Source organism: Megascapheus bottae, chromosome 12 (genome assembly GCF_031878675.1).
Source record: "Megascapheus bottae isolate mThoBot1 chromosome 12, mThoBot2.hap1, whole genome shotgun sequence".
NCBI classification, from domain to species: Eukaryota; Metazoa; Chordata; class Mammalia; order Rodentia; family Geomyidae; genus Megascapheus; species Megascapheus bottae.
In genome coordinates this window covers 37,815,327-37,841,130 of record NC_143520.1, presented here as the reverse complement: position 1 = coordinate 37,841,130, position 25,804 = coordinate 37,815,327, and the positions used below count along the sequence as shown (strand labels likewise).

Sequence of the window (25,804 nt, the reverse complement as noted above, 5' to 3'; positions counted from 1 at the left end):
TAAGTTATAATTTTTTGCTGAATTATAGAAGCTCTTTATATATTCCAGCTAGTCATATATTATCAATTATATGACTTGCCAATATTTTCTGTTGTTCTCTAGGCTGTCTTAATATTGTCCTTGGGTATACAAAAGTTACTGCTCTCTATTCAAATGATGTGACACCTTTGTTTAAAAATTGATCGGTCATAGATACAGGAAATTTCTCAACCTTCAACTATTCTACTTGCCTACATGTTTATCCTTATGCCTATACTGCATTGTGATTACTGTATTTTCAGACAGATTATGAACTCAGAAATCTTCCAATTGTTCTTTTCATTTTGACCTTTCAGGGCCCTTGAGATTCCATATATATTTGAGATACTGTTTTTCTTTTTTGTAAGCTAATGATCTTGGTTTTTTCCCTTGAAATATTACTGACAATTGACTTGTATATGTCATACTGCTTTGACTTAATATTTTAAAAATATTAAATCCTCCATTCTACGGGAACCAGATGCCTTCCCATTTAGATAGGTCCTCTTTCATCTTCTTTAGCAATATTTTGTAGTTTTGGTGTACAAATACTTCACTTTCTTGGTAAAAATTAGTCAGGCATACTTTATTATTTTATATGCAATTATAAATAGAGTTGGTTTGATAATTTCCTTTACAGAGTGCTATTTGTTATACATATGTATGTGGTTATCAGTACATATATGCATTATATATACATTTCATATAAGCATTATGTATATTAACAGTTAATTTTTATTTGGTTAATCTTGTATGCTGCAACTTTTGTTGAATTTATCTATTATCGCCAGTAACAATTAGTTCTGGTGATTTTATATATGTAGAATCATATATGTAGAATCATAATATATATGGAAAGTGATAATTGTGTGATTAATTTTCTATAATTAATTCAGAAACTTAAAAAAAACCTTAAAATGATTATTCAGAGAAAAAATTGCTGACAATCTGACAGACAAGATTTTAGTTAATCCTTCTCTGTATTTGTCTATCATTAAATCCTGAACATATTTTGAAAATACATATATGTATAAGATCAAAAAGACATATGTAGTGTTCCAAAATTAATTTTAGAAATGTATTTTAAAAATATTATCAATTATTGAAAAATTGAAATAATTTAAATGTGTCAGAATTTTATTTGATAAATTATATGAACTAACTGTTCAGTAAATTTTTTGTGATATTAATAATTTTATTAAAATGTTACTAATAAGTATTTTAATAAAGTATATATACATATATTTCTGCGTACATTGAATTTTTTTGAACTATGTTCTAAATTGTATTTTTTAAATACAATTTTAAATTTTTTGTCTTCTAGTTCTAGTTTCAGTAATATTCAATATATAGGTTTGTAATTGCAATTATTGTTTCTTAACCTGTAATTGTATTTTTACATCCACTTTCCCTGGAGATACATGATCTTTAATACTGTTTGTAGTAATTGCTAGATTACATTGTCTCTCTTTTTTCTATAATTAAGTTAAATGCTACCGATGTTTCTAGTCCATCCTACTAGATGAAAGTCTTTCTGTTGTACCTCTGATCTATTGAGACAATATATGATAATTCTTTATAATTAATTCTCTATTTTTGTACATTTGCCTCCACTTAAAACAGAGATCTCTACTATATTCTCTAGTGCACTATACTCTCATAAACCAATTGCTAAGTCTTCCCTGTTTTTTTGTTTGTTTGGTTTTGGGGTTTTTTTTTTGCCAATCTTGGGGCTTGAACTCAGGGTCCTGAACACTATCCTTGGGCTTTCTTTACGGCTAGCCTTCTACCACTTGAGCCACAGGGCCACTTCTGATTTTCTGGTAGTGAATTAGAGATCAGAGCCTCATGGACTTTTGTGCCTAGTCTGGCTTTGAACCACGATTGGCTAGGATTACAGGCATGAGCCACTTCTGGCTTTTCTATATATCAGTACCAAGGAATCAAGCCTAAATCTTCGTGCATGCTAGATAAGCACTCTATCACTGGACCAAACTCCCAGCCACTTTGCTGGTAATTTTTGTGAGAACTGAGGCTTTTCAACAATCACCTAATGCAATTCCTAGAGGAGTAAGGCATCAGGATGGAAACCTCATAGACTCTGATTGCCTAATTCAATTGCTATGGAGATTATTGTGATTCCTTTTGTTAGTCCAAAGGTGGGTCTCAGAACTAGGGAACATGTAGTGGTGGAAAGAAACAAAAAGCTACACTATCTGGTAGTGAAGGGAATTTGTGAAGGGAAACTGAGCCCTCTAGCAAACTGGCAATGTCTCAGTCTATCACATTCTTAGCATTTAAGTATTATGTGACTCCATTTTCTGAATTGTACTCCACCTATTTAGCAGCTATGCATTTAAATAGTAGAGTGTATTTGCCACTTCTTGAATATCTTTGAAAGTATTTAGGGAGTTTTCATCAAAATATTATAAAAATTATTGGCCAGATGATATTTTTGAACATGAAAATACTCTAGTGAGCTTCTTAAATAAGCACTTCAGACTCTGAGTATAAACAAAGACTCCATATGGTGAATGCACTTAGGAAAATCCAAGTGGCACAAAAAATTAAAGCTGTTTTTGCAATGATTTTGACATCTGCTGCCAATGGCATCCTTATCAGAATAATTTATATCACTGGAGAGAAAATGGTGACATTGAAATGTGTAAGTAATATATGAGTACAATTAGCATATTAAAATAGATAAGACCTTCTTATTGATAAAGTCCACAGATAAAATATGAAGACAACTTCACAATAACAATTGTTTTTATTAAATAAAATATATAGACTGTAACTAAAGATTTATATCAGAGTCTTCAATATATTAGTATCTTTATTAGACTGAAACTATGATGTCTTTTTCAGAAAATTTCTCCATTCACAGATTTTGTTGAAAATATGACAGATTTTATTTCTGGAAAAATGGTCACAACATTACTTTTTGATTCTCCAAGCACCTCTTAAAGTGTGATATGTACCTTGTTTTCACAGAGATGTAGGTGTGTATTATTCTTTCCCCTTTAATTGGGTCAGACTTATGATAAAGACAGTAGTGATTCTGTGTGACATCTGTGGCTTGTTAATATGAGTAATTATAGAACTCCTATTTGGTTCTCCTGAGTTTCTTTCTCTATACCATGACCTGCCATATTGTAAGGATGAACTCAGATGAGTGTGCCTGACATTCTAGCCAACGGCTTCAGCTATACTAGCTTGCAACTCCTATCAACACCCCACATCCTTTAGCTGAGTTCTTCCCTAGCTGATACCAGAGGAGGGAGGGGAAAACTTGATTTCTACCCACATTGTTGATTGTAGAACACATAAATGAATATTCTTATATTGTTTCTAAATTTTGGGGGGAGGGCTTGTTCTGTAATAATAAATAAATGGAATAAAATCAGTTGTGTAATGACTTTATTGACAATACCTTCATTCCTATATTGGATTTGAATGTTAACTAAATAAAATATACTTTAAAAAATAATGTATCTGATTCATTCTTTTAAATACTGATGGATTATTTCACTCGTCAGCAGGTGTGAACCAAAATGTGCACTCAGAGACTTAAAAGTAAATTTTCATTAGGAAGTAGAAATAGAATACAATATAATAATAAAGTTCATTCTCCTAAGACAGCATTAGTCAAATTTCTCTTCTGTCAATATTGCAATTGACAAACATATTTAGAGTATCTAGAATGGATCTAGCATTTGGAAGATGATATATTTGAATTTTCCAGAGAGTATTTAAAGGAGAATTAGCGAAGGAGAATTACAAAATAGATCAGAAACACGCAGAAATAGAAAGAATGAGATAAAAACACAGAAAAAGAGTTGTATTGAATAAATGAAAAACTTTAATATTTGTATGTTAAAATGTGAATTCTTGAGAGACCAAGGTGTTTGAGAAAAAGCCTTAAAATGTGAAATAATGTTAGTTACTTTCCAGGAAATTATTGATTTAAGAGCTTCAGAGAATGAAAAGGTAAATGCAAAGAGTAATAAGCTGAGATTCTGAGTAGAACTTACAAATGAGGACTAAGCCAATAGAAAGTTGGAATCCTGGGACATTCCTAGAGTTTTAATTAACACACATGAGGCAACATGGATTAGAGTATGAATAAACATTTAAATAACTCAGAAATATTTCCGTCCTCAAAAAACTGAGGTGAAAATTTTAATTAGCTTAGCTACTGATTGGATTAGGTTATCTGAATTCTTAAGTTGTCTTACTGAAACATTAAATAAACCTGTTTGCAAGAAAATAAAAGTTCAATATTTTAATTGCTTTTCTGTGTATAATGCATTCAACCTAAAATAATCATAAACAAAGACAGAAATGACAAAGAATTACACAAAGATCTATTTATTAGCAAACATTTATAGATGAATGAATGAAATGCTTGTAAGCAAGAGAGGTAAACATGCTTGTATAGAAGGTGTACATGCTGTGGCTCAAGTGGTAGAGTGCTAGCCTTGAGGAATACTCAAGGACAGTACCTAGGCTCTGAGTTTAAGAGCCAGGACTGGCAAAAAGAAGGAGAGAAAGAGAGAGAGAGAGACAGAGAGAGAGAGAGAGAGCGAGAGAGAGAGAGACGGGGGGAGAGGCAGAGAGAGACAGAGAGAGAGACAGAGAGAGAGAGAGAAGAGAGAGAGAGAGAGGGGATGAACATGTGCAATAAGCAAATCTGAGCAATGAGTCTCTGTTTGTAATTAAAACTCTTTCATTTCTTTCTAAAAAAGATGCTCTAGACCAAAATTGACTCTCTTAGCAATATTTTCTAAATGTTTAGGTTTAATATAATGTCAACATTTGTACAAAGTCTTTAATAAACAAGTGAACATTTCTAATTTGCGTGAAAACTAGCAGAACCTTAATAAGGGAACTTCTCAAGGTGATTTTGCAAAACTTGATGCAGATAGAATAAATGATAAACTTACATAATACAAAAAAATTGGGGGGTACAGTTTAGTTTGTGAAAGTTTGTCTTACAATATTCATTTATTGACATTCTACACTATATAAACCATTTATTATCATAAATAGGATTTTTATTATAGCTAAAATTGTATTTTTCAAGTCATATTTTTACAGATTTGGTTTGACTTGTTAAAACAATACAGGTAATACCTGTGGCTACCTGGCTTTTCACTTATTGTAAAGATATATGCACTATATCAGCAGAAATTTTAATATGTATTATAATTTGCAATGATTCTCCAGGAATAAGGAAAATAAAAAACAGAGACATTGAACCATGTTTAGTTCAAAGAATAACTTGCAGAGAAAATTTGCCTTGAGTCATAAAATATTTGTCTTGACAAACATTTCCTTTTGGGTAGGAATTTCTGGTCTGGAACTACTAGTTCCTACTGTCGCAGTGACCCTTAGAGAAACTGGACATTCAGCTTCATGAACCTCTGCAGGCAACATCACAAAGAAGTGCAAGCAAGCAACTGTGAAATGTTTCCCTACCCAGTGCTAACTATAGTCCTTTTTCAATGCCTCTGTTAGGAGTCAGCCAGCTTGTTCTTTGGGACGATGAATCACAATGTTATATTTAAGTAAATATAACTGAGGAGGAAATATTGTTAAAAACAAACGAGCAATTGTCCAACAAAAATCCAGCATAATAATGCATGCCAGAGCTAAGAAGAAATGCTTAGAGGATTATACCCATGGTGCTGTTTCTCTCCAATAAAGCAGGTAATTGGGAGCTAACCATATTGGTTTTGGATTCAGCTCCAGTCTGTCACACTAATTAAAGCACTTGATTTAATATTTTATACTTGGATTTAGGGGCTTATCAACACATTATGCAGATTTATGGAAAATTGGACACAAATAAGTACTTGGGACAAATAGTCCTGGTAATTTCTAAAACAAATCTGTAATATTTTACTATTGATTTTTTTTTCTTCCTTTGCATGTTAGATCTTTTCTAGGCACTGCTTGGCTTCACTATCTTGAATTATTTGAAGAGCTCTCCTACATTCCTTTTCATTTATGAGAATTGGACCAACTTTGTCATATTTATGCCAGACTTCTCTCTATCATTAAACTTCCCTATTTAGCCTAATTCTCTTTTATTTTCATAACTCGGGATTGTTTGAGGTTCTGCAAATAGAAATTTGCAAAAAGAAAACCATGTTAGTTCATGTTTAACAAACAAAGCTCTTCTTACCATTAGTATACTATAGGAGTGTAGTTGATATTTGACTTTAAAAAACAACAAACATGAAGTAGTCATTATTTAATCAGTCTTCTTGACACTTTTAAATAATAATGAGGATAAAATGTTTTATAAATTGTAAATTGGGAGTGGTGGCAATAAAAGAGAGAAAGCAAAACTGTGAGTAGCTGAGCTGATTCGGTTTGTAGGTCAAACATGTGTTCTTGCTTAGAGGGACATAAATCATTGTCAGGCCTACTGAGGGTGAGGGAGGGTGGAGACACTGAAGAATTTTGACAAAAAATTATATGGCCTCCTTTTAACCTGTCTGTCACCTAGATCAGTCTTTCTATTTCTTCCTCCTGGGCATCCTGAGGTTCAGTTTCCCTGATAATTCTCCTGGTCCTTATCTATCTGATAACCCTAATTTCAAGGTGAATGGTAGGTCTCCTATTACAGATAAATGGTCATTCAGATTGCCACTCAGTGGGGACACCGTCTTCAGGTATGAAATTCATTCTTGTCTTGGTAATTTCTCTTACTAAGGCAGGAGAACAGGGTTGGAGGGGGGAATGGGGAATTATTCTTCTTTAGTTCTCTACCTTGTCAGTCAATGCACTGTACTTTTGCCTTTCAGTTGTCCCTTCATTTATTTCCATTATCCATCTTTTCTGTGCCATTTTTCTTCCTCTGGTTGTTCTATCACCTTCGCTTTTTCCTTGATCTCAATCTAGTTATGTATGAGGACATAAAAGGCAGAGTAACTGTGAAAAGGACTAAACTACCAGAAATTCAAAAGTTTTCTTTGATGGATTTTCTTGCTTCCAGGACCCAGTGAGGAACTAGGTCACAGTCAAGAACTAGGTCACTAGGAGCTAGTGATTGTGGCCTTAAGGTAAAGCAACCATAGTCAGTGACAAACTGCAGCTTTTATGGAGGGAATCAAGGGAGATTGAGGTCAGTACTTTGAACCTTTTCTCATGGCACTTTCTGAACTCTTGCAAGGCCTTTTATTGGATGTATTCAACCACAAGTTAGAAAGTGAGAGAGCCTGGTTTATTGTCTAAACAAAATAAAGGTATCTACCTCCTGTGCCATAAAGCAAGATGAAAACTGGTATAATAATATAGGCAAACCATATAGGAAGAGAGAAGAGAAGAGCATGTTGAGAAGTTGATGTCTAAAAACATGTTCTAAGCCGAAAGCCAGTGGCTCATGCCAGTAATGCTGGGTACTTAGGAGGTTGAAATCTTTAAAGCTAGTTGATGTAGGAAAGTTTGTGAGATTCAAAACCTTCAGTTAACTACCAAAATGTCTTAAGTGAAAATACTTGATAGCGCCCTGGCTCTGAGTTCAAGCCTAAGGACAGTAACTACAGATGTGTCATCCGATATATAAGATTCAATAACAAAACAGCAACAATTACAAAATCCGAGTTAAAAGTAGGTAGTGAATTTCAACATTTCTCAATATAAGGTTTACAAATGGATAATAGGTATATGAAAATGTGCTCAACATCAGTAGCGGTCAAATAAGTGCAGATTAAAGCCGTAATGATAAATCAACTCACCACAATAAAAATGACTATTAGTAAAACCAGGAAAAATATAGTCAGCAAAGACGAAGAGCAAAGAGCCCTTTCAAAGCATAGGTGGAACAGTAAATCTGACAGTGTTATGGAGAACAGTGGATATAGGGCACGTCACATCAGGGAAATGGGCTCATCTCCTGGTTTTGGGACCCAACCTGCCAGTTACCTGGTTGGAAGGCTTGGCTGTGGTTTGTGATATAAAGTATGGCTGCCTCTGGGATTGGCCGCGAACACTTCTGCCCTCTCAGACCTGATTCCCTTTCTTTACTTACCTCCACCTGCCCTGCCCACCTTTATGATGATAGGCTCCTGAATCCTATACTAGTTCATTGTACTTTCCCAATAAACGAGTTCCTACCTTGACCAGTGTCCCTGGCGGGTCTGATTGTCCTCCCTCCGGCGAGGGAGGGCTGGGTGCAGGTGGTCAGTGGGCCCTTTCCTTTCTGGGCTTCGTCTTAGTCGGGGCGAGTTCTCTCTATCCCTTCTGCGGGTCAGGAGGGATAAAGGACTAAAAACCCCCACAAGTGGAGAGTTCAGCATTTCAGCAGAATGCTACCTCATGTAAGCAAATCTGGTACTTTCGAAGATGACTTAAGATAATAGTTTAATATTTTATGGGTTATAAGCACATTTTTCTTTTAAAAGAGGAGGTTGTGCTAAATTAATATTATTCTTTCAATATTTGTACTCACTATTCTCTCTTATTTCCAATATTTCCTTTGATTACCCACTTTATAAAATATTTTACTGAAAATGTTCAATGTTATGTATAACATAAAGCAGGTAAAAGCTGACACACTGAAAACTTTACAGGAAGGAATAGGAGATTCACTAGGCCTCCTTGGCACAGGTCGAAACTTTCTTAATAAGGACCAAGAATCACAACAAATCAGAGAAAGGCTGGATAAGTGGGACTGCATTAAACTGCAGAGCTTTTGTATGGCAAAGGACATAGCTAGTAAATTAATTAGGAAGCCTACAGAGTAGGAGAAAATCTTCACCAACCAAACAACGGACAAAGGCCTCATATCTAAAATATATCAACAACTCAAAAAATTGAATCACTCCAAAACTAACCTCCAAAGTAACAACCATCCCATTAAAAAATGGGCCAAAGACTTAAAGAGAGTCTTCTCTGAAGAAGAAACAAAAATGGCCTATAGACACATGAAGAAATGCTCAACATCTCTGGTCATAAAAGAAATGCAAATCAAAACAACTCTAAGATTCCACCTCACTCCAGCTAGAATGGCCAGGATCAGGAAAACAAATAATAACAGATGCTGGAGGGGATGTGGCCAGGAGGGATCACTACTACACTGTTGGTGGGAGTGCAAACTTGTTCAACCACTATGGAAAGCAGTGTGGCATTGCCTCAAAAGGCTAAACATAGAACTCCTCTATGACCCAGCAATTCCCCTACTTGGCATTTACCCAACCATCCAGAAACTAGGGCACACTAAATCCACCAACACAACAATGTTCATTGCAGCACTATTCACCATAGCAAAGATATTGAACCAACCTAGATGACCCTCAGTTGATGAGTGGATCAACAAGTTGTGGTATTTGTACACAATGGAATTCTATGCTGCTGTCAGAAAAAACGACATCGACCCATTTGTTACGAAATGGAAAGACTTAGAAAAAAATCATATTAAGTGAAGTAAGCCAGACTCAAAGGAACTTAGGCTCAATGGTTTCCCTCATTCGTCATAATCAGTAGAAACCTCGGGCTCTACTAGCAGAGATCTGCAATAGAGCAAAATCTTGATACATAAGGCCATGTTATATGAAGCTAATTGAAAGGACCTCCAGGATATCGAAACAAAAGCCATATAACGAAAGATTGTTGTCCTTAATGTACAATGTTGTCTCTCATCTCCTTTGCTGTCCCTTGGTTATCTCATATTGTTATAGTACCTCACTTTGTTATCTGATATATTGAATTTATTTGTATTTGGTTATTTGAAATTTGATAGGGAAGGGGGGAAAACCAAGACGGGTGTGGGGTGTGGGGGGGGAGGGAAATGGGTACCAAGACATGTGAAAGGGTATCAATGTACGTGAATTAATGCACCTTCTATCTGGCAAATATCATGTAACCCTTTTCCTAATTACAATTAAAAAATGCAAAAAAATGTATAACATAAAGCATAAACAGGAATAATTACTATAGCATACTCTCAAACCAAAGCTTTTTGAAGTAGAAAGCTAGAACATGTGTTGTAGGGATAGAGAAAATAAAGGACTGGGAGGAAAGAGAAGTGGAGAGGAAAAGTGGTTGATCCAAAGTACACATGTGAAAATGGACCCAGATAACCTGGAAGTCACAGGGGAGATTGGGAGACACTGGGAAGCTTAGAAGGGGTGACATGGGTCAAGATGCGTTGTATTCAAAGGTTGATATACTCAATAGAAACCTCTTTGAACATCTACTAAGGACAAAATTTGAAAAAATGAAAAACAATAATAAGTAAAGTAAGCCAGACTCAAAGGAACATAGGCTCAGTGGTTTCCCTCATTTGTAATAATCAGTAGAAATCTTGGGCTCTCCTAGCAGAAATTTACTATAGAGCAAAACCTAGATACATAAGGCCATATAGTATGATGCTAAATGAAAGAACCACCAAGATATAGAAACAGAAGCCATATAACGAGTGACTGTTGTCCTTAAATGTGCTGCTATTTCTCATCTCATTTGCTGTCTCTTGGTTATCTCATATTGTTACAGTATTTCACCTTGTTATTTGATATGTTGTACTTATGCTGATTTGGTTATTTGAAATAGGATAGAGAAGGGGGGAAAACAAGATGAGGGGCGGAGGTGTGGGGAGAGAAATGGGGACCAAGACATGAGAAAGAGTATCAATGTTTGTGAAGTAATGCACCTTCTATCTTGTGAATATAATGTAATCCATTAATTACAATATAAATATATGGAAAAAAAGAGTTATACTTGTAGGTGTTTGCTTTATGTTCTCTTCAATGGATTGATTGACGTTATATTGTTCCTTCCTTCCTCCCTTCCTTTTTTTATTGTTTTTTGGTCTTTCTTTCTCTCTTTCCCTTCCTTCCTTCATTCCTTCTGTCATTCCTACCTTTTTCTTCCCTCCTTTCTTCCTTCTTTCCTTCGTTCCTTCTTTCCTTCATTTCTTCCTCTCTTTCTTCCTCCTTCCCACTTTCCTGTCCTTCCTTTCTTCCTTCCCCCTCCCTCTTTCTTTTTTTTTTTTTTTCTTTGCCAGTCCTGGGCTTAAGCTCAGGGTTTGAGCACTGTCCTTGGACTTTCTCAAGGCTAGAGCTCTACCACTTGAGTCTCAGCACCTCTTCCAGCTTTTTTCTATGCATGTGGTACTGAGGAATCGAATCCAGGTCTTTGTGCATGCTAGGCAAGCACTCTACCACTAGGCCAAACTCCCGGCCCCCTCTTTCTTTCTTTCTTTCTTTCTTTCTTTCTTTCTTTCTTTCTTTCTTTCTTTCTTTCTTTCTTTCTTTCTTTCTTCTTTCTTTCTTTCTTTCTTTCTTTCTTTCTTTCTTTCTTTCTTTCTTCTTTCTTTCTTTCTTCCTTTCTTTCTTTTTCTCATGCCACTTCTGGGGCTTGAATTCAGAGCCTGGCCACCGTCACAGAGCTTTCTTTGCTCAAAATTAGTGGTCTACCACTTGAACTACACTGCTATTTGCATTGTGTTTTTTTTTGTTGTTGTTATTGGAGGTGGTGGTGGTTTACTGGAAATAAGAATCTCATAGATTTTTCTGCCCAGGTTGGCTTCAAACTGCAATCATCAGGTATCAGCCCTCTGACTAGGATTATAGGCTGGAGGAGCCAATAATATCGGGTCTCTCTTTGGTTTTTTATTTTTATTTTATTCACTATTTTTGCCAGTCCTGGGCCTTGAATTCAGAGCCTGAGCACTGTCCTTGGGCTTTCTCAAGGCTAGTGTTCTACCAGTAGAGCCACAGCACCACTTCCAGCTTTTTTCTATGTATGTGGTACCGAGGAATTGAACCCAGGTCTTTTTGAATGCTAGGTAAGCGCTCTATCACTAGACAAAACTCCTGGGCCCTGTTTTTATTTTTTACAAGGTGTTATGTTTAAAAGTACAGCACCTGTTTAAGCTGACTCTAAACATCTCCCTTTGTATTAATATAAGCCATATGGTTTAAATTTCATTCATTAACATATTAGTCTTTTTGATGACTTCCTGTCTTCTATCTTTTCCTCTTTTCCTTAACACGCTAGTCTCTGTGGTAATTTCTTGCCTACTAGCTTTTCCTCATTTCTAATACCACATCCCTCTTTTTTTTGCCAGTCTTGGGCCTTAAACTCAGGGCTTGAGCACTGTTCTTGAGCTTTCTCAAGGCTAGAGCTCTACTGCTTGAGCCTCAGCATCTTTTCTATCTTTTTTCTGTGTATGTGGTACCGAGGAATTGAACCTGGGTCTTTGTGCATCCTAGACATGCCCTCTTCCACTAGCCCAAACTCCTTGCCCAACACATTCCTCTTTCTTCTGTCTGAAAATTAGAGTATTTCAAGTGAATGTCATGACAGATGTCAAAGCATAATTCACTTGTAATTAGTGAAGTCCTTATTTGCACTACCAAAGGCAACACCCAAGTCTACAGTGCTTCCTAGCATTTTTTACTTAGCTCAAAATTCTGCATTAAAAAAAGGAAAATTGAGGAATGACAGTGGTATAAAAGGACCTCGTGGTTGGATGTGGTATGAGTCAATCAAAAAATACAAGGACTGTGATTGGCAGTGAAATTAGGAATGAGGCAATATCTAATCAATATTTTTCTTTATTTTTCTTAATTTGTGTCTTTTTTACAGTTTATGATATACAGGTCTTTCACTTCTTTTTATTAGGGGCTCTTTATTGTTTTTATTTTATTTTATTTTATTGCCATTCCTGGGGCATAATGCCTGGCCACTGTCCTTGGGCTTTCCTCAAGGCTAGCACTGTCCCACTTGAGCCACAGCATCACTTCCAGCTTTTTCTGTGTATGTGTTATGAAGGAATTGAACCCACGGCTTCATGAGTGCTAGGTAAGCATTCTACCATTAGGCTACACTCCTGGCCCAGATTTTATCCTTTGTTGCACTAATTTTCAGAGGATTTTCTTTTTAGTTATTTGTCAGATAGTACATATGATTAAGTAAGAAAAGAAATCCTGTTTCAATATTGACTTTGTATTTTACAGTTCTAAAACTTCGGTCACTGGTCAATATTGCTTTAGTGATTTCTACAGATTATCGCTGTTTCTGAGATCATGTTATCCATAACGAACAATTAACTAGAGACAGCTGAATATCCCAGGACTCTCTCATTGGCAGTTGTTTCTGAATTCAAAGCCTTCTGATTGTGACTCAGTTTCAAAGCCTACCTGCAGGCAAATGGTTGTAAATGGCTAACATAAAACTTATTGCTCTATAGCAGGGTAAGGTGGCTCATGCCTGTAATCCTAGCCTGTAATCCTACCTTGTCTCGGGAGGCTGAGATCTGAGGATCGCAGTTCAAAGTCAGCCAGGCACTAAAGTCTGTGAGACTCTTAACTCCATTAACCACTAGAAAACCGGAAGTGGCGCTTTGGCTCAAGTGACACAAGTCGCCTTGATCTGAAGAGCTCAGGGAAAACACCCAAGCCCCACGAAAGACAAACAAAACAAAAAAAACTGATCGTTCTGTAAACCAAGTTACCAGTAGGGACTATATCCTCTGTTTTTCAGAAATAACCCTCCAGCTTGAAAATATTCTCACCAGTTAGGGTATAGCCTTCACTGCTGAGTTCCAGCCAAGTCTCTCCCTTTCTATCATCTGTAGAGGCAGTTCCCAGAATGTACCATTGGCTGGGTGTCCCAGAAATCATCGATCACTAATTGTTCTTTAGTTATGAAGCCTCTATTTGTGTCTCCATCTTGAGACCTGCCTGATTGAAGCGACTTGCATGCAGCTAATACAATCTTCGAACATACTTATATTAAATTCTAGAGTTTAGTATTAATATACCTTTATGTCTAGAATTCCTGTTAGTTTCTTAATGAAATCTATCTCTTTGGCAGATTTCTCATTCTGTTCAAAAGGTGTTTTCCTTATTTTATTTTCTATTTTATTTTCTTGTGAGTCACTTAGCTTATTTCAGATGACTATTTTGTCTTTATCAAGGAATTTATAGATCTCTCTTTCTTTAGGATTAGGTATTGGAACTTTAATATTTCCCTCACTCATTGATTTATTGATAGATATAGATTTGTAAAAGTAGTCAATTCTTGTAGTTTTTATGACTTGGATTTTGGAGGGAAAGAACTTTACCAGAAAGCCCCGGTAGAGATTCAGAAAGTGGCAAGTGTCTCAATAATATTTTTATGGGAGTGTGCCATTCCTCTTTTCCCGAAGTGAAAGATTGTGTGATTCCTCTTGAATCCACAGTGCTGAATCATATGATGAGAGCCTTCTAATTCTTTTTACAAAATGCAGGGTGCACTGAAATGTCAGGGAAAGTTCCAGGTCTTCTCCTCTTCCCTGTGGGAGATGTTAGGAAGACACATCTTTTCCCTTACCTTGAGAATATGTCATCTACTCAGTGTCACCTACGCCTTTTCCTTATTGCAGATCACTGAAATACCAGGATGATGAGTACCAACGCCACATCTCTTCATATGTCTTGAAAGGGCAGTTTCAGGATTGAGCATCTTCTTCCAAGTTCAGTTGCTCAGTTCTACATGCCATCAAGATGGGGCACTGGTGTAGTAAGTTTACAGACAGCATTTGTGGAGTATATGTTTTAGTTTCCAGTTTCTCACTCACTGGTCATCCAACTTCCTCAGTATTAACTATGTAACAGGATGGAAGCCACTGTCTTGCATTGTGATCCAAAATATTGAGGAAGCCAAAAATCCTCTCATTCTTCTTTATTGCCTTTAGGAAAATCTGTGGGCTAGGAGATTCATGTTAGAACTCAATTTTACCAACCTTATGAAGGGATGAACTGAGAAGAGGGAGTCTTCTTTCTGCATGTTTATTTTGTACCTGCTGGGCTGAATATTTGCAGTTTCATTATCAAGCTCTTATACATGTACTTATGTCTGCAAATGATTCCTCAACCTAATTTTCTGTGGAGAATCAGAGGGCAAAACTTCATGTTCTACCATTTTTCTGATGCTGTATTCTGGGCAGATTATTTTTTTCAAGTGTGGGTGGGTGACAAAGGCAAGAATCCAAATAAATGGTATAGGAGAACATTTCTCACATGCAAGTAACTGATGAAGTTAATGAAATTTTTATAACAGGTTCTATAACTTTGGCACTAGATTTTAGACCCACTGCAAAGGATCTGCATGGGTAATGGAAACATTAATCCAGCAGTATGATGGTTAAATTTAACAAAAGATGGTCTGTGGAAATAAGCGAAAGGAAAGGCTCCAATGTGTAGGTTTTGACACCTTAGTGGTTTAAATAATCTCTTCTACACTTCTCAGTTTCAAAGTATCAAAGTCACTGAGCACGTAGGTGGAAAATATTCTAATAAATATAAAAATTTAAATAATGTTATCAGCAGTGATGACAGAATATTTAAGAAGCCTCAATTTGGTGTATTTACTAACTCTTGAAAGTGGATAATTATAAATCAGTATAATTTACTTTATCTTGGGGAGGGGAGGAATTGTGTTTGGGTATGAACTTGGACTGGGTACTACCACAGAGCTTCTTTTGCTCAAGGCTAGCACTCTACCACTTCAGACACGGCTCCATGCTGACCTTTTTTTCTGGTGAGATAGGGATAGTTTTATTCATATTATTATTGGAGATAAGAGACACATGCACTCTCCTGCCCAGGCTGGCTTCGAATACAGATCCTCAGATTTCAGCTTTTTCAGTAGCTAGGATTTAAAGGTTGAGCTACTAATTACTTTGTGTGTGTGTGTGTGTGTGTGTGTGTGTGTGTGTGTGTGTGTGTGTGTGTGTTGATCCTGGTGCTTGAGTTTGGAGCTTATACACTGCCCCTAAACTCTTTCACTCAAGGATAGTATTTTATCATTTGAGCCACAGCTCCACATCTGGCTTTTTGGTGGTTCATTGGAGATAAGATTTTCATGGACATTCCTGCCTGAACTGGATTCAAACTGGCATCCTTAGGTATCTAGTCTTCTGATTTGTTAAGACTACAGACATGAACTACTGGCAGCCAGATATATTTTCCTTTTTATTTGAAACACTTGTCTCAAATAACCTGCTATATAAACCTAGGCTAACCTTGAATATGCAGCATTCTAACCTCAGCTTTTCCAGTGCTGTGAATACAGATTAGCAAAACTACATCTAGATAATTTACCTTTTTATTAATGCTTGAGTTTAAGAATAGAATCAGAATTTTCCAATAAATATGAGGATTGGCTTTCATAAGTTCATATGAGCTGCTTTTAGCACATCACTGTTCTCATTCATAAAAAATGATCTGAGGACAGTGACAGGTTTTTCTGCATTCAATTATCTTACATGGTATGTCTCTTTGCCAGGACTCATATTTCTTTTCCTTGGGATTGAGGCCGTGAGTGTGCATGGTAACTTGCAAATGTACTGTCCTGGTGAGGTAAATAATGATTATCAAGTATTCATTTGTGTGAATGGAACACACAGATGGTTGATGAGATAGAAAATGATAGAGGACATTTATGGCACATACACTGATATTTATGGAAACATATGCAGAGCCAGAATGAAGGCACTCTTTAATGAAAAGAAGGAAGAGTTCATACATACTCACCCAATGCTTTATGTAGATGTTATTGTAGATATATTTATTCTTGGACTTTGACCATTTTTCCAATAAAAAAATAGCCAAAAATATAGAAGAAGAAGCACATGAATTCTTCTTCACATAATACCAGGAAATCAAGAGCACATTTATTACACATAGAAATTTTTATTAATCGTGTCAGAATCCAATGATGGCTATAAAATTTCATATAGAAATAAGAAAATCATCCCTGTAGCAATCATAATTTTATTAAAAATGTACAGAGAACTTACAATCATATAAGTAAGGTAATGCATACATTTCTTTACAAACAGGGTTACCCCCTCCCTCGTTTCTTCCCACTTTCCCTTCCTCCAGCTTTCTCCTCCCTCCCAGTTGTAAAGTTCATTTCCAATGTAGTATCTTGTGACTATCACTGTTGCAATGGTTCGCCCTTAGAATTTCCTTAATTTTTAGAGTTTCATCTGTATTTTAATTTCTTTTTTGTAATTTCTGAGCTCAGAAACCAAAACTTAAGATTAAGAGGTCATGTATTAGAATATTTCTACGAATATAAAAATGCTAAAACTTAGGACTTAAAAAATCTGATTTTTGTTTGAGACAGAATCTTATTATGCAGCTAAGTCTTGTCTTAAATATACTGTGTGATCTAGTTATCAAATTTGAGGTTTTCCTTCTTCAACCTACTGAGTGTTGAGATTACACTCATGTGCTACTATGTCCAACCTGAGCATCTGATATTTTGCTCCTGGTTTGTTAAAGAGATAGAATAATATTAACCCGAGCATATAAGAACAATCAAAGAAAGCAGGATTTTTATTTAAATTATAAATGTCTTAATTGTAAGTGTCTTACTATAGTTCTTAAGTTCTGTGAAGGCTGACATTATCTGGTTTATGCAGGATTTCCCCTATTATCTGTTGCAGTGCAATCCAATATTCTATATAAAATGTAGAAGATGTTAAATTGTTATTTACTAAATAAATTAGTACATGTGTTTCCTTTGACTGTGTTACTGGATTTTATGAGTTGAGTTGAGAGAATTTTTATGAGAATTAACAGTACATTTAATGAACACATCTCAGGTGAATGTGTTTAGATTACACAAGGCAATTAACTGTCCTCAACAGCATTTGACCCATTGCCTAGTTTTGGAACCTTGGTAGCTGTTAGTATTATTGTAGTTTTTATATGTTATATTTTGTTAATATTGTGATGTGGCAGTATATTAATTAGGCTCAACTTATATTTGAAATCTATACCTTGTGATTTTCAGGCACGAGCTCTCTACCATTTCAACTATGCAGCTAGCTCTTTTTGTTGAGTTATTTTTCAAGTAGGGTCTCGTGTTGGCTTTCTTTTCTTTTCTTTCGCTTTACCTGATTTTTTATTAATATTTTTATTATAATTAATAGAATGGTTACAGCTATATTTTACAGATAGAAGGTTCATTACTTCACACACATTGATACCCCTTCTCATGGTTTTGTCTCTCCCCTAGTCCCTCCCCTCATCTTATTTTTCCCCCTTTCCCTTTCCTATTTAAAATAAACAAATAATCATCTATACAATATACCAGATAACAAGGTACGATACTGTAACTATACGAGAATAACCAACCAAGGGACAACAAAAGAGATGAAAAATAACAGTACACTAAAAACAATAATCACACAAGATAAAACACTTGATTCTATAGCCTAGAGGTCCTGTCATTCAGTCTCACCCTATATGGCCTTATGTACCTAGGTTTTGAGCTATTGTAATCCTCTGCTAGGAGAGTTCAAGGTTTGTACTAATTATTACAAATGAGAGAAACCATTGATTTACCTGGTCTCTAACCATGATGCCTGCTGAGTAACTGGGATGGCAGGCACACATCACCATATTGAGTTTGTTTGTTTGTTTGCTTGTTTTTGAGATACATTCTTAGCAAATTTCTTGTGTGAGATGATTGTAAACTGCTGGCTGGTGGCTCTCGCTGGTAACAGATCACAGCATGATCTACTGGGATCGGCTTGCATGTCCTATTATTGATGAAAGACATTGATTTTCTTCAGTCCATGGATAATATCATTAGACTTTTAGTTTCTCTATGGTATTTGTGATTCATTGTTCACCTATTTCAGATGAGAAATTGGGAGGTCTGACATGAGCAAAATGAGGAGAAAAAAAAACGTTTTCAAAGTTTTTGTATTCAATTATCTTGGAGAAATATTGAGAATGTAGAGGTCAAAATTATTTTTCATATGTCTGAAAGATTACCATACAGCACAGTAATGCAGATATTCAGTAAATATGAAAGAAAAATATTTTATATTAATATTAATGGGAAATAAACACACAGGTTAGTGTCTATGAAATGCTAAGCTTGGCTTGTTAACTCAAATCGCAGTTATTAAAATAAGAGGGAAAATTAGATTTCTTCAAGATCATTTTGTCAGTTCTTGTTTAAATGTGTTTTCAAAATTCAGGCTGTCATCACCTCTGTGTTTGATATAATACATTGGGTTGACTTTATCTATAGCAATAGTGATGGTTGGAAATGTCACTACCATTATGCCACAAATTGTATGTTCTTATGTATGATATGCCCTCCAGCAACCTATCTGCCAAGCAGAACAGCAAATTACTGGACTTAGATAATCTTCTTTCAGCAGTGTGGTATTTGTATGTTTTTAATTGTCAGAGCAATTATAGAACCTTCTGTTAGAGTAATTTTTGTTATGTAGTGGATAAATATAAAAGCTTGTCATTAGTTCTGTTTAAGTCTTGGGATGTATTTGTTTCGTTAGGAGGCAAGATTTGAGATCCAAATTTAAAACCAAAGCATTTTCAAAAATGTTGGTGCAAACTTCAGGGCCTTTCTTTCATTGTAAAGAATTCTTTTTATTTTGTCTTTTCAGAATGCTGAGGTTGGTATTATTTTGTTGACATTATAAATGAGACCAAGTTGTAAAGTAAGGCAGGGATTGTGCAGAAAGTAGAAAATCCAAATTAATTTACCTACATGGAGAGAACATCTGCAGTTGATGTAACAGAGGTCAGTGTGAATTTCTGTGAATGTCAGTGCAATCATATTTCTCAAGGCTTCCTGAATACACTTCCTGTTCTCTCCACATTCATCACTTTCAATGGTTTAATAAGTGACAGGGCCATGAATTTGGTATATTATAACATTTTCTGACTACTGTTTGTTCTCTTTGCAGGCCCCCTGCTAGTTTTATCTGTATAAATACCAGGAAATCTCATCTTATGATCTTCATTGCAAGATAAGTACAACATGCTTTGCTCCACTTCAGTCTGCAAAAATATAATGTCACGTTGACAACATGATTTAAGGTCAGTCATCAAGGAGTCCTTCTAGCTTTATCTCCATGGATAAACAATAAATGTGAAGCCATCTTAGCACTGAAAGACAGACTTGTATAATGATGAGTAAGGTTCTGAAAGCATCTTTGATGCAGTATTGAACACTAGGCATACTTCTGAGTAAATAACAGGAGAAATACTGCTATTTGTCAGTGGTATACTATTAGCATATCTGGCTTAATAGTCATAAGAGCAATAATTAATCAAAAATATCATTTCAATCACACTTCAGTTTGGGAAAGGCTAATCTTCCTTCCCAATGATTAGAATCCCTTTTCTACAACACTAACTGAAATTTTAAAAGAATGAAAAAAGAATTAACATTCAGATTTTTTTCATTTCCTTTCTCATATCTAATTTTAGTAAATGATTGAGATTTTTAGGTTAAATCCCAGTTCTAACTTGCTTTGATACTTCAGAAAATTATCCTAACAAAATATTCAACTAATAACATGAATAAATTATGCTATTTAAGATTGGTCTTTGTTGTTGTTGTTAATGTATGTGAAGTTATATTTTTTCTTTCCTTTTTCCCCCTTCCGTTTATCCCCTGTTGTCACTGTATTTGATTTTAGTACCTTTTGTGTTGTATATACATTTATCTGATTTAGGGAAGGGTAGGGAACAACAAAATGGTGACAAAGGACAAAAGGTGACCAATGTAAGCGATGAACCAATGTAAGCAATATTTACAAGACACTAGATTGGAAATAAAGTTTACAACTTTGAGGAGGGAGATTGGGTGGGAGGGAAAGTGGGAAATAAACAAGGGAAGGGGTAACAATATTCAACCAAAAATGTGTTCTTTATGTATATAATTGCAATCTCTTTGTAAATCACCTTGAAAATAAAATAAAATTTTAAAAATAATTTTTCTTGGTACTATTAATAATGAAGATTAAATTTGGCTTCAATTATATCATAATAACATAATTGCTAGGTGCCCACCACCATATTTAATGACGCATATCAAAATGAACTCCAAGATTGGAAATAAGAGGTTTTAGTATTTACTGTTTGCAGTTATTTCTCTTTGTTTTTTTTCTGTTCCTTTCTTTTTTCTTTTTTTTACAACTTGGAGGGAAAGGAGTGGGGAGCAGAAAATAAGGGAGGGGTTAATAGTGTTCCAAAACAAATATAAGAATTACTCACTTATGTAATTGTAGCCCCCGTTCATCACACTAAATAATAATAATATATTATCACAATCCATGTATTTGTGTAGAAAAAAATAGTTACTTGATAAAAATGCCCAGTTTAATATTTGGGATAAATCTGGGCATGGAATACTTTTAACTGAAGTGTTTTAGTATTTTGTTTGTTTTTTGTAAGATTACTCCTTCATCCCTATTTCCTTGGATGTGAAATGATTTAATCAAGTAAGGAAATCTCTATGATATCTATTGACTTTAGTAATATGATGCTATGCAAAACAAAAATGCATTTGAATAAGATTATATGGCAGAGGCTATGTTACAATAGAGTGCATTTTTATTAATGTTATTTATAGGTCAAATACAAGTCAGTGAAAAGATTAATGAGTAAATTAAGGCTCAGAAAATTGGTGATAAGACAGAAAATTATTTTAACAAAATACTAAATTATTAGAATAAATAACATTAGTTAAGATTGTTCTTGGTTCTATTACTAATAAAAATTCAATGTGGCTTCAATAATGCAACAAATAAATCAGCTCACATAGCTGAAAAATTCTTAAGGTGGCCTTAAGGGAAGTCTTGTTCTTACAGCCTTAAAAATGTCAGAGTAATGCCATTCTTTTCATTTATTAGTGGTGAAACTAAGAGGTTAGTTTCAAGTATTTTATTTGAAATAAACAAAATAATTGTCCAATTTCCAATTTCAGATTTCAAAACCATATCAAGAAAGAAATAATAGCCTTCACGGAAGTAGGTTATCCCAGAAGTATAATAAAAGCAAAGCAAGTCATTATCATTATTGAAATTATATCATCTTCTATGAATTAATCATTACTATTAAATAAATAAGATACTTTACAGACTTAACCCAGATAAGGTCCATTCCTTAAACCTATTATGTGGGAAGCATCCACATTTGCTTAGATGTTTATCTGGTGTTAGGCATCCAAAATCAGTTCAGAGCATTCCTAAAATAGGAGAAAAATAGACATGTGAAAACAGAAAACATACAAACATAAAGTAAACCATATTTTTTTTCATTATTTTTTCTTTCTTTTCTGTGCTAGACAATGGGCACTGTTAAAGCTAGTAGGTGATAGATGAAAGGTAGGTGATGAACACATAATGTATGCTATATGATAAGGATGCTAATTGCTTCTCCAGGAGAAGGGCAAGGATACCATCTATTGGTCATAGCAGTTCTCCAGAAGCTGGGCTAATTATCTTCTACTTAGACCTTAAGGAAGTTGAATAACCTTTCAACATCTCTTTATTAACATTGGAGCAATTATGCTTCCCAACCTTTACTACTCACCTATTTTAAGCAAAATTAAATTCATCACATCAGACCAGATGGGTCATGAACTCAAAGAAAGAGGTAGACAACCAGGCCAGGCCTTCATATAGAGTAACTAGAAAAGCTTTGAAGATCTCGATGCCTGGGGTTCATAAGAGGACTGATGAACTGATATGGAAATGATTATAGGGAATTCTTAAACTAGAAGGTGGCAAAAAAAAAAAGCATCAAGAAGAGTGGGTGGTTATCTCCTATGGTTTGAGTCTTGAAGGTTATACACATGTGAAAAATGGCAAAGATAGTTCACAAGTAAGAAAAGTAATTAAACCTGGCAACATAAGTAAGCAGGCAAGAGTATTCTTAGTCAATTTAATTCTCTGCTTACCTTGCTTATTTTGCAAAGTAAATATGTGTTAGGTGTTTACTTTGCAAAATAAGAAAATGAATTGTTTATGAAGGATCTTTTATCAGTAGCAAATCCTGGACTTCATTCTGCAAGTAAAATGATACATTGATGGAAATGAAAATAGGAAGTGGAATATTTCAATGAACATGATTGTCATTAAGAAGAGAAATAATTGAAAAAGAAAAAATAAAGATTGGTCAAATCTATTATTGGCATCAATAGCTAAACAAGTGAAAATGGGGAAAATGGAGATATATATATAATAATGTCATATTTTGGTCCTAACAGAGAGTACTCTCCCAATATATATTTAAAAAGAAAGAAGTAAAGAATTGGAAAGAATGATCAGGTTTGAAAAGAAAAAAATGGAAATATGCTTTAGTTGCTTCCAGCTGAAAATATCTCGTTAGAAACTGAGGTATGATATTTCCTACTCTTCCTTTCCAGGGAATCTTGGCTTGGGCTTGGAAAACCTCATTATGGATATTTGTTACTGCAGTTTCTCTATGATTTTCTGCTTTCCTGCTACCCCTTACTGGTTCATCTTATTTTTTTATTTTTAGAATGAGATATCACCTGTATTTGCAGACTCTCACATCACAAAATCAGAACAGTGGATAGTTCTAATCTACTGGCATGATATTGGCACAAAAGAAGACATGAGCAGGCCAGGAGTTTGGCCTAGTGGTAGAGTGCTTGCCCAGCATACACGAAGACCCAGGTTCGATTCCTCAGTACCACATACATAGAAAAAAGCCAGAAGTGGTGCTGAGGCTCAAGTAGTAGAGCTCTAGCCTTAAGTCCAAGGATAGTGCTCAGACCCTGAGCTTAAGCCCAGAACTGGCAAAAAAAAAAAAAAAAGACATGAGCATGAATGAAACACAGGACCCGGAAATAAACCTACATAGCTACATCTGAATTTTAACAAAGAAGAAACAATATACATCAAAAAATTGATAGCTTCTTCTACAAATGCAAAAATCAGAAAGATGCCATACAGCACAAAACACATAAGTATAAAATATATTTAAAAATAAAGTAAATCTCAGTTGCTGAGAAAATTGGTTATGTATGTTAAAGAGCCAGAAAGCAGTGATAGTACATCTTAGGAAGTAGATCCCTACTTCTAACCTTTTACAAAAATCAACTTCAAATGGAAAGCAATCTTTATGTAAGATCTAGAATACAAACATGTATATACACACTAACTAAAGGATGGTGTAGTTAGGGGAGGAGTTCAAAGGTATAACTCATTTGAACATCTAATGAGCTATTTATTAAAATGAATTCCAGGAAGAGGAAACATGTTTTGGGAGAACAATGAGGAGGGGTGACATTTAGTGTGGAAATGAAGTCATTATATTCAGTGTACACTATGTAGATTCTTAACTAACTAATGTGAGGTTTGGCATGGGAGGGATAAACTCAGGGAGAATGATGGTCAAGAAGCATTGCATTCATAAACTGACTTATGGAAATATAACTAGTTGTAACTAATAATTATTATGATGAATTATGAAATGGGGTACTCGCAAACTGACGGGTTGAATTTTAGACTACTTAAGAATAATAAATAAATTAACCAAAACAATAATAAACAAATAAATAAAAAACCCAAATCAAGCACTGGAAATTATGTTAGGGAAGAAGAAATTGCTATATGCTTCTGGTAGAAAATGTAAACTATTCTAGTCAGTATGAAAATCAGTGTGATTGGTGTTCTTTTTATTAAAGAATTTATTAAAATTGATTTTTACATCATATTTCAAATGACACATTTAACAAACAAGTATCCAAGAAGGGAATCTTTATATACAATCACTGGCATTTAGATTTTAGAACATAATTAAAATTAGGCTGAGGGTTTGTATGTCACAGATACATATTAATCTATGCAATAAAACATTATGTTTGTAGTCATAAATTTTTATGTCTATGTAGTTGTGTTTATATTTCCAATACCATGTCCATAGCATTGGGTATGCAAATATTGAATCCTTGCTCTTGTTCTGTTTGTATTAATAGTCACATATTAAGGATACCATGTGCGTTTTGTTTCTTTGGTTTTGACTTGTCTCACTCAACATGATTCGCTCTAGATTCATTCACTTCCCTGCAAATGTCATTATTTTATCTTGTCTGTTAGCTATGTAGAATTCCGTTGCATATATATACCACATTTTCTGTATCCATTCATCTGCAGTAGGGCATCTGGATTGTTTCCATCGCCTGGCTATTGTGAATAGTGCAGAGATGAACATAGCTGAACAGGTGTCCTTATCATATCTTGGGTTAGGGTGTTCGGGATAGATGCCCAGAAGTGGTATGGAGGGATTGTAGGGAGGTCAATTTTTAATTCTTTAAGAAACCTCAACACTGCTTTCCAGAGTGGCTGAACTAGTTTAAAATCACACCAGCAGTGCAGTAGGGTTCCTTTTTCTCCACAACTCCACCACCAGCATCTGTCATTGTCTGAGTTCAAAAGTTAACCATTGTTTCCAGGGTAAGGTGCTATCTTAGGTTTGTTTTTATTTGCATTTCCTTTATGACCATGGATGATGAACATTTTCTCATACGCTTTTCTTCCATTTTTTAAAATATATTTTTATTGTAATTAATAAAAGGGTTACATGATATTTGCCAGATAGAAGTTGAATCAGTTCACATACATTGATACCCTTTAACATGTCTTGGTACCCATTACCCTCTCCCCACCCCCCATCCCCCCCACCCCCATCTTGGTTTTCCCCCTTCCCTATCAAATTTCAAATAACCAAATACAAATAAATTCAATATATCAGATAACAAAGTGAGATACTGTAAAAATATGAGATATCCAAGGGACAGCAAAGGAGATGAGAGACAACATAGTACATTAAGGACAACAGTCATCCATTATATGGCTTTTGTTTCAATATCCTGGAGGTCCTTTCAATTAGCTTCATACTATATGGCCTTATGTATCAAGATTTTGCTCTATTGCAGATCTCTGCTAGTAGAGCCCAAGGTTTCTACTGATTATGACAAA

The 25,804-nt window shown here is 35.0% G+C and overlaps 1 long non-coding RNA gene across 1 annotated transcript in view; it reads left to right on the top strand.

Annotated features, from left to right (window-relative positions):
• Positions 1-25,804, top strand: part of LOC150056431 (uncharacterized) — a 76,293-nt gene that overhangs the window by 16,406 nt on the left and 34,083 nt on the right. The window contains exons 2-3 of the long non-coding RNA XR_016537327.1: positions 14,399-14,535; positions 19,754-19,886. This is a non-coding gene — a long non-coding RNA (uncharacterized LOC150056431). The remainder of the gene's footprint in view (positions 1-14,398; positions 14,536-19,753; positions 19,887-25,804) is intronic.